The sequence below is a fragment of the Triticum urartu genome, chromosome 3A (genome assembly GCF_056163025.1).
Source record: "Triticum urartu cultivar PI428250 chromosome 3A, HENAU_Tu73, whole genome shotgun sequence".
Taxonomy (NCBI): Eukaryota; Viridiplantae; Streptophyta; class Magnoliopsida; order Poales; family Poaceae; genus Triticum; species Triticum urartu.
Window position 1 is genome coordinate 155,367,894 of NC_141875.1, and position 17,478 is coordinate 155,385,371.

The 17,478-nt window shown below is 49.9% G+C and overlaps 1 pseudogene; it reads right to left on the bottom strand.

Moving 5' to 3' along the window:
* LOC147979016 (uncharacterized) overlaps positions 1 to 13,809 on the bottom strand; it is a 33,965-nt pseudogene extending 20,156 nt beyond the window's left edge.
* Positions 13,810 to 17,478: the final 3,669 nt, after the last annotated feature.

Genomic DNA, 17,478 nt, shown 5'->3' on the forward strand with positions numbered 1-17,478 from the left:
TCAAGTCTCTATGGATGTCGGCAGTATAGTTCAAGCTTCCAAACCTGACCTGATGGCCAGGGGCGTAGCTCTCGATCCGCTCCAGATGGCCAAGCGAGTTGGCCTGCAGTACGAAGCCGTCGAATACGAAGATCTGTCCGAGGAGAAAAACCTCACCCTGGATCGCATCGTTGCCGATGATCGAAGGAGCCATCAAACCTTATGGTGATGACATAGTGGAACTCTCAATGAAAGCTCCAATGTCAGTGTCAAAACCGGTGGATCTCGGGTAGGGGGTCCTGAACTGTGCGTCTAAGGCGGATGGTAACAGGAGGCAGGGGACACAATGTAACGCCCCGAGACCGATGTGCCAGGTGTCGTCCAGTTATTCGCTGTTGTTGCATTGTCTTTGCTTGCGTGTCATGCATTGCATTCATCTTTGCATCATGTGCATTGCATCTTGTCATCATGCCATCATGTCATTAATCTTTGCAACTCATATTAATAAACCGTATGGATCTTCGCTCCATTTAAATCGAGGGAATTCACATGGTGTTTCTCTTTATAACATACCCTCCCAATATTTAGGGAGCTATATAAAAACCATTCCATTAATTTGGAATCACCATAACACACTTACAGCTAAGTTCCATGCCTTTTTCCTTCTCAACTCTTGGCCTCTAACTTTGCCACATGTCCTTTCGTCATTTTCCGAAGCTCCACCTAATTTCTCAACATTTTTGGGCACTCCTAAAACCTATCCTAGTTCAAACCTTTTGAATTAAATTCAAAGAAATTTGAATTTATTCTTTCAATCTTGGTCTTTCCTAATTTTCTCGGACCTAACATATTTTTGTGAGTCCAAGAAAATTTACCGCTTGTCCAAATTCTTCTTCAACCTTCTCCTCTGTCCTTTTTCCTTTCTTTTAGTTCTCTGTTTTTTTAAACAAAGGAGTGGGGGAGAGAGAGTAGCCCAGCTGGCCACTTGGGCCTCAGTCCAGGCCGGCCCGCTTCCCAGTCCCGCTTTCTAACCCTAGTACCGCAGCCCGATCCCCATCTCCCATCTCCCCCTCCTCTCGCTAACCTCGCGCCGCCAGGAGAGAACGCACGTGCCCGAACCACCATCTCCCTCGATCCACATCTCCTCGATCCCCATCTCCCTCGCGCCGCCACCCACAGGACCCCGACGCGCACGTCTCCTCCCTGACTCTCCCTCGCCTATGCGCACCTCACACCGGCGAGCACGTCGCCCCTCCGCGCGGCCCCCTTCCTCTACTACTCCTCCTTCCACGCCCTGCTGCAGCTGCTCTTCCCAGCGTCGCCCGTCGCCGCCACCGGGCCACCTCGCGCGCGCCGCGACCTACCTCTGCGCGTGCGCCGCCACGGGTCGGAGCTCGCTGGACCCGCGTGCCATCGCCTTTGTCGCGCCTCCCTCTTCTTCTTCTGTTGTGCAGCGCCACCGCAGTACCGCCCTGACCTTTGCATCGCCAGTGTCCCTGCCTCGCTGACCCGTTGCGTGGGCCAGCAACGACCGCGTCGTTGACTCCGGTCGAGTCCCTGCACCGGCGACCTCCGTCTCCAGCCGTTGCCGGCAAGCAAGCCGCTGCCGTCCACTTCGTCGTGTTCCCCTCCGCATGCGTCCGCCATGTTCCATCTCTGTTAGGGCCTGCCTCCTGCCGCTGATGCGCTGCGGGACCTCGATGCCGAGTGCCTCGTCGTTGGATTACTCATAGTCACCACCGACCCCGATTTGTGTATCTTTTGCTGTCGGATGCGCCAAGTCCAGCCGGTCCAGGAGCACCTCAAGTTCGACTACACAAAACTCCAAGTCCGAAGACAACCATGGACATGATCTCACCTAGTACCACTACGGGTTCGTCAAGACCGCAAGTACCCTTTTGATTGCCAGGACCGAGACCCCAAGTTCAGCTACGTCTTGCTGCTCCGATCGAGACCGCCAAGTACCATGATGGACCGTCAAGTTCCACAAGATACTAAGTACCGCTACCCTCGACCCGAACATCTACGAACCCTGTATGTCGTGACCGTTGCCAAAGACCGTCGGGTGAACAACTACCGTCGCCACGAGAAGGACAACTTCCCACAACGACCCGTGAACAACTACTTCCACGATGACCGAGTACCACTACTTCCCACGACGATCGTGAACGACTACACCACTTGACCCGAACCGCTCCGATAACACACCCTTCGAAGGTATAACCCTCAAGACGACGCCCGTGAACGAATGTTGTGTGTTGTATGAGATGCTCGTGCTTGCTCCATGCTCGAATTGTCGGTGCACGTCACCCCTCTTTTTGCCATGCCACCAACTCGTGGGACACCCGGAATCCGGGATCACTCCCTACCATCCTTTCATGTCATGTTCCGCACACTTCTCCTTTGCATCGGTATCTCAATCGAGTTACCGGAACCGGAACGTTATCGTGGCACCGTTTTCGTTATCGTTGCCGTGGCACCCTTTTTCCTTTCCACCATGGTGACAAATGTTTCATAATGCTCTTGTCAACTTTTAATAAAAATAGCATAAACTTGCACATGTCATCCGCATCATGATAACAACTTCAAGATTGGTTAAAATTGTTGTTGCACCAAATTGATAATTGCATATGGGGATTTACCGGTTTTGTTGTTTATTATATCCGGCCCCATTTAAATTGTTTAGATGGTATAGTTTGTTATGCTACACCTCTTGCCATGTTAACCAACATTTAATATTGTTGAGTACCTAACCGAGAGAGAACTAAATAATTGATGTGGTGTTCCGTCAATATGCAACTCGTTGCATATTGAGCTCCACTTAATTTGTAGTATTACTTTTGCACTTTGCCATGCCATGCTTCCTTAAACCGGACATGCATCATACTTGGTTGTGCATCATGCCATGATTATGTGGTGGTTGTTTACTATGTTGTTTGCTGCTTTTCGGTGTTGCTTCTTCGGGTTGGTTCTGATAACGTCACGTTTGTGAGGAACCGTTCGACTACGTCCGTTTGACTTCTTCATGGACTCGTTCTTCTTCCTTGCGGATCTCAGGCAAGATGTCCATACCCTCGAAATCACTTCTATCTTTGCTTGCTAGTTGCTCGCTCTTTTGCTATGCCTATGTTGCGATACCTACCACTTGCTTATCATGCCTCCCATATTGTTGAACCAAGCCTCTAACCCACCTTGTCCTAGCAAACCGTTGTTTGGCTATGTTACCGCGTTGCTCAGCCCCTCTTATAGCGTTGCTAGTTACAGGTGAAGATTGAAGTTTGTTCCTTGTTGGAACATGGAGATGTTGTTCCTTGTTGGAACATGTTTACTTGTTGGGATATCACAATATCTCTTATTTAATTAATGCATCTATATACTTGGTAAAGGGTGGAAGGCTCGGCCTTATGCCTAGTGTTTTGTTCCACTCTTGCCGCCCCAGTTTCCGTCATATCGGTGTTATGTTCCCGGATTTTGCGTTCCTTACGCGGTTGGGTTATAATGGGAACCCCTTGACAGTTCGCCTTGAATAAAACTCCTCCAGCAAGGCCCAACATTGGTTTTACCATTCGCCACCTAGCCTTTTCTTTCCCTTGGGTTCTGCAGACTCAAGGGTCATCTTTATTTTAACCCCCCCGGGCCAGTGCTCCTCTGAGTGTTGGTCCAACCGAGCGATGTCTGAGGCTACCAGGGGCAACTCTGGGCTGGCTTACCCGACGTCTTGCTCATCCGGTGTGCCCTGAGAATGAGATATGTGCAGCTCCTATCGGGATTTGTCGGCACATCTGGGTGGCTTTGCTGGTCTTGTTTTACCATTGTCGAAATGTCTTGTAATCGGGATTCCGAGCCTGATCGGGTCTTCACGCTAGAAGGAATATCCTTCGTTGACCGTGAGAGCTTGTTATGGGCTAAGTTGGGACACCCTGCAGGGATTTGAAATTTCGAAACCCGTGCCCGCGGTTATGGGCAAATGGGAATTTGTTAACGTCCGGTTGTAGAAAACCTGAAGGTGACTTTAATTAAAATACATCAACTGCGTGTGTAACCGTGATGGTCTCTTTCCGGCGGAGTCCGGAAAGTGAACACGGTGTTGGAGTTATGCTTGACATAGGTTGTTCTAGGATCACTTCTCGATCATAGATTCTCGACCGTGCTTTGCCTTCTCTTCTCGCTCTCTTTTGCGTATGTTAGCCACCATATATGCTAGTCGCTTGCTGCAGCTCCACCTCATACTTTTACCTTACCCATAAGCTTAAATAGTCTTGATCGCGAGGGTGCGAGATTGCTGAGTCCCCGTGGCTTACATTTACTTCCAAAACCAGTTTGCAGGTGCCAATGAGTCAGTGCCGATGACGCAACCAAACTCAGGAGGAGCCCGATGAAGATCTTGTCCTTTATGTTGCTTCGTTCTAGTTGTTCAGTAGTGGAGCCTAGTTGGGGTCGATCGGGGATCTGTGTAGCATTTGGGGTAGTCTTCTTTTATTTTGGTTCCGTAGTCAGTCCTTGCTTGTATCTGGTTGATGTAATGCTTTATCCATGTATTTGTGTGAAGTGGCGATTGTAAGCCAACTATGTATCTCTGTCCCTTATGTATTACATGGGTTGTGTGAAGATTACCTCACTTGCGACATTGCTTTCAATGCGGTTATGCCTCTAAGTCGTGCTTCGACACGTGGGAGATATAACCGCATCGAGGGCGTTACAAGTTGGTAATCAGAGCCTTCCCCGACCTTAGGAGCCCCCACTGCTTGATCAAATTAGTGGACGAGTTGAGTCTAGAAAAATGTTTGGAGTCATTTAGGAATTATATGTCGAAGAGTTTAGGAATTCTTTTTACTCCCCAGTCCCTTCCTCGCTCTGGTAAGGCATCCTGACGTAGAGTTTTGACTCTTCTCTTCTCAAATTTCCCTAGAAAAATTTAGGATCACGCGGGTATCTTGGAATCGTTCCGATGGTTTTGTGACGAGAACATTGTTCTTGGTGCCTCCTGACATTTAGGGGTTGTGGCAGTGTCCCGGGGAGTTGAGCTCCGAGGTGTTGTCGTCACAATTTTATCGTTGCAGTTCTGGAATACCTAAGTTTAGTTTCGCCGACATCGAAAATCTCTTTTATGCAGTTGTTGGTGAGATAACCTCGACGCCACCCAGTACTAGGGCGGGAGTTCGGGAGTATTGCCATAACTTGTATAACGGTTGCTTTTCGAAGGTTGAGGTAGATGATTTCCGAAGGTTTCTTGGTTATGTGTTGAAGGATGGATACAGCTGGATGTAGGATTTGTTAGTTTTGGGTGAGATATTATGCTTCCCCTGTATCCCCAACACCTGATTGCACAACCGGAAAGTTCCGGGAGTTTATAAGTGGGAATTCAAGTAGCTCTTAGGATATCTTTTCGACAGATGTATGATATGAAATTGGGGTTCGACGTCTAGTGGTCCGCCTATCCACGGTTGGTTTTACAGTGGTCTTGTTGTGTCTTAAAGAGTCCTTGGCTATGCCGACTCGGGGACGCTTCGTATGTCATGCGTACTGCCTTGTACATGATGGTACTGTATGATCGAGCCCGTGTAGGCCCCACCACGAAAACTTCGGACGAAATCTCTATTATATGTTTGTTCCGGCTTATTCTGCAAGCCAATCCTTTGTTTTGTTTTGAGTTGTGGTATTCGAGTTGCTTCGAAGGCAAATGTTGATTCCATACCTTCCCCACATGGTGTTCTCATACTCCGATGTGAATACTAATCCTTCTCGATCATCGAGTCTGTCATGTCAATCCTTTTCAACCGGTGTGTCTCTCTTCAAGTGGATCCGATCACTTCAACATTCGCAAGATCAATTATCAGTTCTTCTCAACGGTGTTCGTTTCATCCGTCTCCAAGTTGCCTGTGTTTTTCCCGCCCACCCACCCTTTTTCCTCAAGGACTAAGATTTCTTTATCAAGTATCCTTTTATTCTTGTGAAGTCTCGCCATTCTTTTCCGTCAATATTCTTATCCGGTGATTCTCATGAAGATCCTAACGGAGCTTCAAGTTATCATTCTTTGTTTCTTCTCTTCTCCGGTGGTTTCAATTCAAGTTGTGTTGATCATACCCTTTTCCTCGTTTCAAATACCTTCTCATGCCGGTGCACTTTATTATCATTCCACTTCTTGCTATTTATTGTTCCGGAGTGCTCAAGATATCTCGGAGATTCGTGTTTCCACTCCGCTTTCGTTCCAGTTTTTGCGAGGATGTTACCTCATTCAAGCCATTTATTTCAACCGGCGCAATCCCTCTTTTAAATTGTTCAATGGTGTTTCTTTTGAGTGGCCCTAACCCACAGGTCTTTTCTCAGGATCTTACCTGACCCTTCTTATTTTCCCGGAGCTATCCTCAAATTCTTAAAGTTTGACGTGAGAATGAATTGTCATCAGTCAAATGCCTTTCTCCAAGATCTTTCATTTCTTTTCGCCATTGGATCAACCTTTCTATTCTTCATCACAGAGTGCCTTAACAATTCTTGGTCGTGTTTCTCGTCGTCATTCTCTGCTTTTGAAGACCGAAGAAGATTTTTCCTCTAAATCTTGCTCTTTTCTCTTCAAGATTCATAGTTATAGCTTTTGCCATTCTCTCATCATTGTATTCGATTGTCAGAATTCTTTTCACCCTTCCGAAGCAATTCAGGAGTCTTTTCAGTTTGATTCTCCGAAGGCCATCATTTCGGGTTTATTCATTCTCAGCGCGTAGCTATCATTCTCCAAATCTTACTGGTGCATCGTTCAAATATCCTCTAATCGGCTCGTGATCTCTTTGTTCTCATGTATCTAAATCCTCTCAAGCATCGTCGTTCATTTGCTAATCCTTCCTGGTGTTTCTTCATGTTTTATTCGTTTTTTTCTTCAATTCTTACGGCGGTTCATTCAAGATTCTCTTCCTTTGTTATCGTATCAATTTATTCGACGTTCCAATCCTACCGGTGGTTCGTTGAAGACCTTCCCAAGTTTATGTTATATCTCTCTTAATCCTTGCTACGAGAATAAGTAGTGTGCCAAATCCGTTGATTGTCATCAATTTAATTGGTGAAGGATAAGCATAATGTAATTCTTATTCTTGTTTCATCGAAGTGAGTAATTCCTTATTCCGGAGGCTCATCAAATTCTCGCTTTCAATTGTTGTCATCTTCTCTTTTTCCCGGAGTTCCAAGTTCTCTCAATTATTTCATCATGAAGCCCCATCTAAATCATTGAGGGTTCAACTGGTGTTTTCAACTTCTCCTTCATTCTGTTTTGATCATCCTTTCGTTACCGGAGTTCTTCATGGAGGTTCTACTTGATGGTTCATCAAGGATTTAAATCCTTCTCGAAGTGTTCATCAAGATTCTTTTCAGAGGAGCTCAAACATTCTGGAGTGCAATTATCTCAACCGTATCATTTGAGGTGGTATTATGTCATTCTTGATAATTTGAGTTCAGGTCTCATGATTCACAGGTTGTTAAGAATGAGATATTTTAAATCCATCAACCTCTTCGTTGGAGTTATCTTGGGTTATATTTCTCCTAAAGCCTTCCCTAAGGATTCTTGCTATCTATGGTGCTTATAAAGGACCCAAGATCTTCTTTATCCTCCCGGTGAAATATTTTCTCGTCTCCTTGTTCATTCCAATCCAATTCTTTTCCCGTGAGTGGCAGGTTGTCACCCCATAATTTTGAGATGTATTCCATAAGACCATATCAAGCTTATTCTTTTCGTTGTTGGTTTTCCAACAACTCCGTTATAGCTGTTGTTGTAAGCGTGCTCCCTCGAGATCTTGTTTCACTTCGTTCATTCCATTCCACTCTTTCTTTTGTTCCGGAGGCATTGTGATGGTGCTATCTTCAACATTTCTTCTTGTTCTTGTCAGGACCTTGTTCTTTTCATGCCTATCCATTTAACCGGAGAGTTGTGCCCTCTGCTCGGTTCTTTTCATCTTATCAAGTCTTGTATCACTTTTCAACCGGAGTGCTGTCCGACTTTGTTCTTCCTCGTTCCTCTTTCCTAACGGAGTGTTTTCAACTTCGTTCATCTCCGTTGCTTTCTTTCTGTCTTTTGCTCAACCTCGCAAGGTTCTTTGGTTTCACTCGTTTGTCAAAGAAGCAACTTAGTTTTACCTCTTCTCTTTCTCTTCCGTTTGTCCCTCCGGTGACATTCTAGATCTCGGGACGAGATCCTCTCGTAGTGGTGGAGTGTTGTAACGCCCCGAGACCGATGTGCCAGGTGTCATCCAGTTATTCGCTGTTGTTGCGTTGTCTTTGCTTGCGTGTCATGCATTGCATTCATCTTTGCATCATGTGCATTGCATCTTGTCATCATGCCATCATGTCATTAATATTTGCAACTCATATTAATAAACCGTATGGATCTTCGCTCCATTTAAATCGAGGGAATTCACATGGTGTTTCTCTTTATAACATATCCTCCCAATATTTAGGGAGCTATATAAAAACCATTCCATTAATTTGGAATCACCATAACACACTTACAGCTAAGTTCCATGCCTTTTTCCTTCTCAACTCTTGGCCTCTAACTTTGCCACATGTCCTTTCGTCATTTTCCGGAGCTCCACCTAATTTCTCAACATTTTTGGGCACTCCTAAAACCTATCCTAGTTCAAACCTTTTGAATTAAATTCAAAGAAATTTGAATTTATTCTTTCAATCTTGGTCCTTCCTAATTTTCTCGGACCTAACATATTTTTGTGAGTCCAAGAAAATTTACCGCTTGTCCAAATTCTTCTTCAACCTTCTCCTCTGTCCTTTTTCCTTTCCTTTAGTTCTCTATTTTTTTAAACAAAGGAGTGGGGGAGAGAGAGAGTAGCCCAGCTGGCCACTTGGGCCTCAGTCCAGGCCGGCCCACTTCCCAGTCCCGCTTTCTAACCCTAGTACCGTAGCCTGATACCCATCTCCCATCTCTCCCTCCTCTCGCTAACCTCGCGCCGCCAGGAGAGGACGCACGCGCCCGAAGCACCATCTCCCTCGATCCACATCTCCTCGATCCCCATCTCCCTCGCGCCGCCACCCACAGGACCCCGACGCGCACGTCTCCTCCCTAACTCTCCCTCGCCTATGCGCACCTCACGCCGGCGAGCACGTCGCCCCTCCGCGCGGCCCCCTTCCTCTGCTACTCCTCCTTCCACGCCCTGCTGCAGCTGCTCTTCCCAGCGTCGCCCGTCGCCGCCACCTGGCCACCTCGCGCACGCCGCGACCTACCTCTGCGCGTGCGCCGCCACGGGTCGGAGCTCGCCAGACCCGCGTGCCATCGCCTCTGTCGCGCCTCCCTCTTCTTCTTCTGCTGTGCGGCGCCACCGCAGTACCGCCCTGACCTTTGCATCGCCAGCGTCCCTGCCTCGCTGACCCATTGTGTGGGCCAGCGACGACCGCGTCGTTGACTCCGGTCGAGTCCCTACATCGGCGACCTCCGTCTCCAACCATTGCCGGCAAGCAAGCCGCTGCCGTCCACTTCGTCGTGTTCCCCTCCGCATGCGTCCGCCATGTTCCATCTCTGTTAGGGCCTGCCTCCTGCCGCTGATGCGCTGCGGGACCTCGATGCCGAGTGCCTCGTCATTGGATTCCTCATAGTCACCACCGACCCCGATTTGTGTATCTTTTGCTGTCGGATGTGCCAAGTCCAGCCGGTCCAGGAGCACCTCAAGTTCGACTACACAAAACTCCAAGTTCGAAGACTACCATGGCCATGATCTCACCCAGTACCACTACGGGTTCGTCAAGACCGCAAGTACCCTTTTGATTGCAAGGACCGAGACCCCAAGTTCGGTTACGTCTTGCTGCTCTGATCGAGACCGCCAAGTACCATGACGGACCGTCAAGTTCCACAAGATACTAAGTACCGCTACCCTCGACCCGAACATCTACGAACCCTGTACGTCGTGACCGTTGCCAAAGACCGTCGGGTGAACAACTACCGTCGCCACGAGAAGGACAACTTCCCACAACGACCCGCGAACAACTACTTCCACGACGACCGAGTACCACTACTTCCCACGACGATTGTGAACGACTACACCGCTTGACCCGAACCGCTCCGATAACGCACCCTTCGAAGGTATAACCCTCGAGACGACGCCCATGAACGAATGTTGTGTGTTGTATGAGATGCTCGTGCTTGCTCCGTGCTCGAATTGTCGGTGCATGTCGCCCCTGTTTTTGCCATGCCACCAACTCGTGGGACACCCGGAATCCGGGATCACTCCCCACCATCCTTGCATGTCATGTTCCGCACACTTCTCCTTTGCATTGGTATCTCAATCGAGTTACCGGAACCGGAACGTTATCGTGGCACCGTTTTCGTTATCGTTGCCGTGGCACCCTTTTTCCTTTCCACCACGGTGACAAATGTTTCATAATGCTCTTGTCAACTTTTAATAAAAATAGCATAAACTTGCACATGTCATCCGCATCATGATAACAACTTCAAGATTGGTTAAAATTGTTGTTGCACCAAATTGATAATTGCATATGGGGATTTACCGGTTTTGTTGTTTATTATATCCGGCCCCATTTAAATTGTTTAGATGGTATAGTTTGTTATGCTACACCTCTTGCCATGTTAACCAACATTTAATATTGTTGAGTACCTAACCGAGAGAGAACTAAATAATTGATGTGGTGTTCCGTCAATATGCAACTCGTTGCATATTGAGCTCCACTTAATTTGTAGTATTACTTTTGCACTTTGCCATGCCATGCTTCCTTAAACCGGACATGCATCATACTTGGTTGTGCATCATGCCATGATTATGTGGTGGTTGTTTACTATGTTGTTTGCTCCTTTCCGGTGTTGCTTCTTCGGGTTGGTTCCGATAACGTCACGTTTGTGAGGAACCATTCGACTACGTCCGTTTGACTTATTCATGGACTCGTTCTTCTTCCTTGCGGATCTCAGGCAAGATGACCATACCCTCGAAATCACTTCTATCTTTGCTTGCTAGTTGCTCGCTCTTTTGCTATGCCTATGCTGCGATACCTACCACTTGCTTATCATGCCTCCCATATTGTTGAACCAAGCCTCTAACCCACCTTGTCCTAGCAAACCGTTCTTTGGCTATGTTACCGCGTTGCTCAGCCCCTCTTATAGCGTTGCTAGTTGCAGGTGAAGATTGAAGTTTGTTCCTTGTTGGAACATGGAGATGTTGTTCCTTGTTGGAACATGTTTACTTGTTGGGATATCACAATATTTCTTATTTAATTAATGCATCTATATACTTGGTAAAGGGTGGAAGGCTCGGCCTTATGCCTAGTGTTTTGTTCCACTCTTGCCGCCCTAGTTTCCGTCATATCGGTGTTATGTTCCCGGATTTTGCGTTCCTTACGCAGTTGGGTTATAATGGGAACCCCTTGACAGTTCGCCTTGAATAAAACTCCTCCAGCAAGGCCCAACATTGGTTTTACCATTCGCCACCTAGCCTTTTCTTTCCCTTGGGTTCTGCAGACTCAAGGGTCATCTTTATTTTAACCCCCTCCCCCCCCCCCCGGGCCAGTGCTCCTCTGAGTGTTGGTCCAACTGAGCGATGTCCGAGGCTACCAGGGGCAACTCTGGGCTGGCTTACCCGACGTCTTGCTCATCCGGTGTGCCCTGAGAACGAGATATGTGCAGCTCCTATCGGGATTTGTCGGCACATCTGGGTGGCTTTGCTGGTCTTGTTTTACCATTGTCGAAATGTCTTGTAACCGGGATTCCAAGCCTGATCGGGTCTTCCCGCTAGAAGGAATATCCTTCATTGACCGTGAGAGCTTGCTATGGGCTAAGTTGGGACACCCCTGCAGGGATTTGAACTTTCGAAAGCCGTGCCCGCGGTTATGGGAAGATGGGAATTTGTTAACGTCCAGTTGTAGAAAACCTGAAGTTGACTTTAATTAAAATACATCAACCGCGTGTGTAACCGTGATGGTCTCTTTCCGGCGGAGTCCGGAAAATGAACACGGTGTTGGAGTTATGCTTGACGTAGGTTGTTCTAGGATCACTTCTTGATCATAGATTCTCGATCATGCTTTGCCTTCTCTTCTCGCTCTCTTTTGCGTATGTTAGCCACCATATATGCTAGTCGCTTGCTGCAGCTCCACCTCATACCTTTACCTTACCCATAAGCTTAAATAGTCTTGATCGCGAGGGTGTGAGATTGCTGAGTACCCGTGGCTCACAGTTACTTCCAAAACCAGTTTGCAGGTGCCGATGAGTCAGTGCCGATGACGCAACCAAACTCAGGAGGAGCCCGATGAAGATCTTGTCCTTTATGTTGTTTCATTCTAGTTGTTCAGTAGTGGAGCCCAGTTGGGGTCGATCGCGGATCTGTGTAGCATTTGGGGTAGTCTTCTTTTATTTTGGTTCCGTAGTCGGACCTTGATTGTATCTGGTTGATGTAATGCTTTATTCATGTATTTGTGTGAAGTGGTGATTGTAATCCAACTATGTATCTCTGTCCCTTATGTATTACATGGGTTGTGCGAAGATTACCTCACTTGCGACATTGCTTTCAATGCGGTTATGCCTCTAAGTCGTGCTTCGACACGTGGGAGATATAGCCGCATCGAGGGCGTTACACACAATGTTTACCCAGGTTCGGGCCCTCTCGATGGAGGTAATACCCTACTTCCTGCTTGATTGATCTTGATGATATGAGTATTACAAGAGTTGATCTACCACGAGATCGTAGAGGCTAAACACTAGAAGCTAGCCTATGATTATGATTGTTGTTGTCCTATGGACTAAACCCTCCGGTTTATATAGACACCGGAGGGGGCTTGGGTTACACAGAGTCGGTTACAAGGGAGGAGATCTACATATCCGAACTGCCAAGCTTGCCTTCCACGCAAAGGAGAGTCCCACCCGGACACGGGACGAAGTCTTCAATCTTGTACCTTCATAGTCCAATAGTCCGGCCAAAGTATATAGTCCGGCTGTACGAGGACCCCTTAATCCAGGACTCCCTCAGTCAGCCCTGCGCAAGGGGGAGGTCTCCCCCATTTCCTCGGGGGCCGCCTCTAGGTCGCGCTCCTCGTCCTCCTCCTCCTCTTCATCCCTGCGGGACTCACCAGAAGATACGTCCGCCGTCGTCGTCGCCACAGGGACCTCAGAAGGCGCCGACAGCACCAGGCCGCACCCATCAAAGGTGGGCATGGCGGCCACAACCTGCGCCCCGTCCTTCCGGAGGAACAAGGGAGCGTGGGGATTCGGCAGATACTCTTGGTCGTCTCCGACCAGGAGACGGAGTTGGACAAGGCCTTCGGGCTCAAGCGGATCTTGTCTTCTCCATCCTCAAGCATCCACAGGGGGCGGGTGCGCGCCTGGAGAGGAGCCACCCGCTGCGCCAAGAATTCCTTCAGGAGCATGGCCCCCGTCAGTTTCACCGCCTTCGCGCCTCCCGGCCTTAGGTCGGCGTTCATCTTCTCCAGCACCAGCTTAGCCCGCTCGTAAGTAAGCTTTGCGCAGGACCACCCCTCATCAGGCCGGGGCATCCCTGTCGGCATCTTCAGCCATGAGTGGACACACTTGGCATCCATCATCACCCACTTGCTCCTGAAGCCATCGGCCTTCTTCTCGGTCATCAAAATCGCATTGGCCTTGCCAGCTGAGATGAAGTTGGCGCACCCCGTGGTGTGGCCTTCGTTGATCCGGAGGTAGAAGAAGTAGCGCAGCAATGCCACAGACGGCATCACCCCTACGTACGCCTCGCAGTAGAAGGCGAAGATGGACAAGAGAAGAACAGAGTTGGGATGGAGATGAAGAGCCTGTAACCCATAGTACCGGAGGACCGCGTAGAAGAAGTCGGAGAAGGGGGGAACGAGGCCGGCGGCGATGCTGCCCATGAAGAAGGGGTAGAAGGAGCTCTTCGGAGCCTCGGGCACGGCGGAGCCTGCCCGGAGCGCGGTCTCCCCCTTCTCGTTGTTCTCCCCCACTGTCAGCAGCCGCGTGACAGCAAGGTTTTTCGCCGAGACGTTGGGCGCCTCCAGGCCCGGCATGTACCAGGTGGGTGGCGAGTCAACCTTGGTCTTTCGTACGCCATTGGACGGAAGCATGGAAGGAGATCGGAGCAGATCTGGAGGTTTTGGAAGCAAGAGGCAAGAATTGGGATCTAGAGCAAGGCGGAGGAAAGCAATGAAGACAAGCGTAGCCCACACCAGTCTTTTGTCAAGTCGGGCAGTTGTCGAGGCTGCATGGGGAAGCGGAGACACCCACATCCAATCAGTCGCCACACGTCGACCAAGGCCACAGGCTTTTGGGGCCCGCGGCGCTCCGCACTTGCCCTTTCGCTTCGCCTCGAAGCCAAGCCCGAGCGTGCCTTGGGCCCGAGGGCTACTGTCGGCGTTCTGGGAACGGGGGTCCCCAGACTTGCCTGCCTGCGGCCCGCGGCGTGGCTCCTCCAGTGGCCCCGTACGGCCCATATTCACCAGCAAACATTCAAGACCCTTGCGAGGGGCCAAGCCTCGCGAGGCAGACGATGCAAGACCTCCTCAGGGGCAGCCTCACTAGGCTGGCTCGCGAGGGGCGGAGAGACCAAGGCAAGGCGAACCTCGCGAGGTTCCAATGACGCAAGCCATGACGATGAAGACCAGGCGGGCGCCAGCGAGCACAGTGTCCTTGTTTCCTATTTGCTTCTAAGGGGGCAAGCACAGGCGAGGAGTTCCAAGGCATCAGGCAAAGGTTTCCATATCAGTGCAACAAGACCAAGACCAGCAGGACGGCAGGACGGAGGTCACCGTGGATCCCAAGACGGCATCACCACCAGAGCCTTTGACATGCGAAGACTACTTTTGTCAGGATAACTTGTACTAGTTGTCTCCCTTCAAATTGGCCGTTGTGGGATCCCTTCCCGCTCAATATTTGGGAAGAGGACCAAGACCTCTATAAATAGGACTAGCCACCACCATAGCTAGAGAGGACCTCATCTTAGATCGGAACCATTCCATCCTTAGCCTCACACCAGTTCACTAAGCACAAGAACACCTCTCCTCAGGAGGTTGTTCTTCCCTTGCAACTGTTCATCCTCAGCCCAAGAGGCAATCCACCACACCACACTGGAGTAGGGTATTACACCACAACGGTGGCCCGGATCAGTATAAATCTTGTGTCTCGTGTTCTTTGGGTCTGTCAAGCTAGGCCGTGAGATCGTTGAGTGTGCGAGCTAGAGAGGGGGGAGATCTTCGTGCACACCCCAGTGTTCGAACCTCAAGGGTTTTACCGGAACCCAGAATCCGACAATGGCGGCCAGAGCGGTGAAGTTATCCAGACCCTTGCGCCCATAGGGGATGTATCATCCTCCCCGTTGTAGTTCCACATGGGGAGTCCTCTAGTTCCTTGGACACCGTGCGTTATGGAAATCACCATGACTTCAATTATGGACAGTCTGGACTGGGCAAGTACCTTTACCTTGTCCATTAACTTCTTAACTTCCGCACTGTCTTCCTCCTCGAGGCTCCAAGGGTGCCAGTTGTGGCATTTCCTTAGCAGGCCATGGGAAAAATTAGATAGGCTGCGTCGGATTGGGTCCGAGAGGACGACTTCTTCAATATAAAACCACTCCGAGGGCCACTCCTCGGATGTCTTCTTCGGAGTGCTGGACAGATATCTTGTCCCGGCTATACGCCATACTTCGGCACCGCCCACCTCGAATATGGATCCCTTTTGGGAGCGAGGGACGAGGTAGAAGAGCTTCCTCCATAGCTCGAAATGGGCCACGCAGCCCAGCAACAGCTCACAAAGAGCAACATAGCCCGTGATGTGCAAAATGGAGCCCGGTGTGAGATTGTGCAGTTGGAGGCCGTAGTACTCCAGGATACCCCGAAGGAAAGGATGGATTGGGAATCCAACGCCTCTCAAAAGAAAAGACACGAAGCACATGCCCGCCCCTTCTAAAGGATTCAGGAAATTTGCTGCCAGGGCCTCGCCAGTAAAGGATGTTAATCCTGCCCGAACGGGGACTGGATCCACAGGGGGGAGATAGCCCTGCACCTGGAGCTTGGTCAGTTGGGCATGGGTTACAGAGCAGCTCTCCCAATCACCTTTTTGAGGGCCGTAGGGGCGGGAGGAAGAACTAGGAGTGCTAGCCATGGTTGCATGGTTCCTCGAGGCAAGCTCGAAGGATTCTCGCCTAGCGTGGAATGGTATCTGAGATTTCATCTCTTCAAATAGGTGCCTTCCGTATGCTGTCAAGGGGTTATCTGTAAAAATGCTTGGGCCCTTTGTATTCGCTTGCCACGTGGAAGATGAGGCGGCGGAAGCGCAAAAACCGAAGGGTACAGCATTTAATGAAAACTGAGCTGTTCGAAGAATTCACTTTACCAAGACCGAAGATGTAGGGGCCGAATATAGCCCCTCGGTTCAGATGCTTTGAAGTATTCGGTGGAGGAACCCGTAATGCAATGCCGAAGACAACTTGCACGTCGGACACGTCGTCATTGAAGACTGGTTCGGGGGCTACTGAGGGAGTCCTAGATTACGGGATCCTCGGGCGTCCAGGCTATGTGACATGGGCCGGACTGATGGGCCATGAAGATACAAGATGGAAGGCTTTTCCCCGTGTCCGGATGGGACTCTCCTTGGCATGAAAGGCAAGCTTGGCGTGCGGATATGAAGATTCCTTTCTCTGTAAACCGACTTTGTACAACCCTACCCCCCTCTGGTGTCTATATAAACCGGAGGGTTTAGTCTGTAGGGAATAATCATAATCATATAGGCTAGACAATTAGGGTTTAGCCATTACGATCTCGAGGTAGATCAACTCTTGTAACCCCTATACTCATTAGTCAATCAAGCAGGAAGTATGGTATTACCTCCATCAAGAGGGCCCGAACCTGGGTAAACATCGTGTCCCGTGCCTCCTGTTACCCTCGATCCTTAGGCTTACAGTTCGGGACCCCCTACCCGAGATCTGCCAGTTTTGACACCGACAGCGGCCACGACCCCGCTTGGGCGGTGGTGAGTCGGGCCCCTCCTTGCGCACCTTCCCCTTCTCCGCAGCCGTGAATCTCTTCGTCGGTGCCATGGGTGTCGCAGCAGGATGGCGGAGCAAAGAGGAAGAAAAAGAAGCAAACGGAGTGGAGGAGAGGATGAGCAACGGGGGATCCGCCCTTCTCCTCATTTATAGCTAGAGGGAGGCCAACCGCCAGCCTCCATGATCTAAGGTAATGGTGATTTTCTTCTGCATGCAGCAGGGACTCATCAAGTCGGACGGTTGCCGAGGCAGCATGGAGAAGCGGAGACGCCCACGTCATGCCAACCGCCATGTGTCAATCAAGGCCGCAGGCGGTTGGGGCCCGCAGCGCTCCGCACTTGCCCTTTGGCTTCGCCTCGACGCCAAGTTCGAGCGCGCCTTGGGACAGGGGGCTACTGTCGGCGTCCTGGGAATGGGGGTACCCAGACTTGCCTACCTGTGGCCTAGGGCGTGGCTCCACCAACGTCCTGGTACGGCCCACCTTCGGCAGCAACCACTCAAGGCCCTCGCGAGGGGCCAAGCCTCGCGAGGCGGATGACACCAA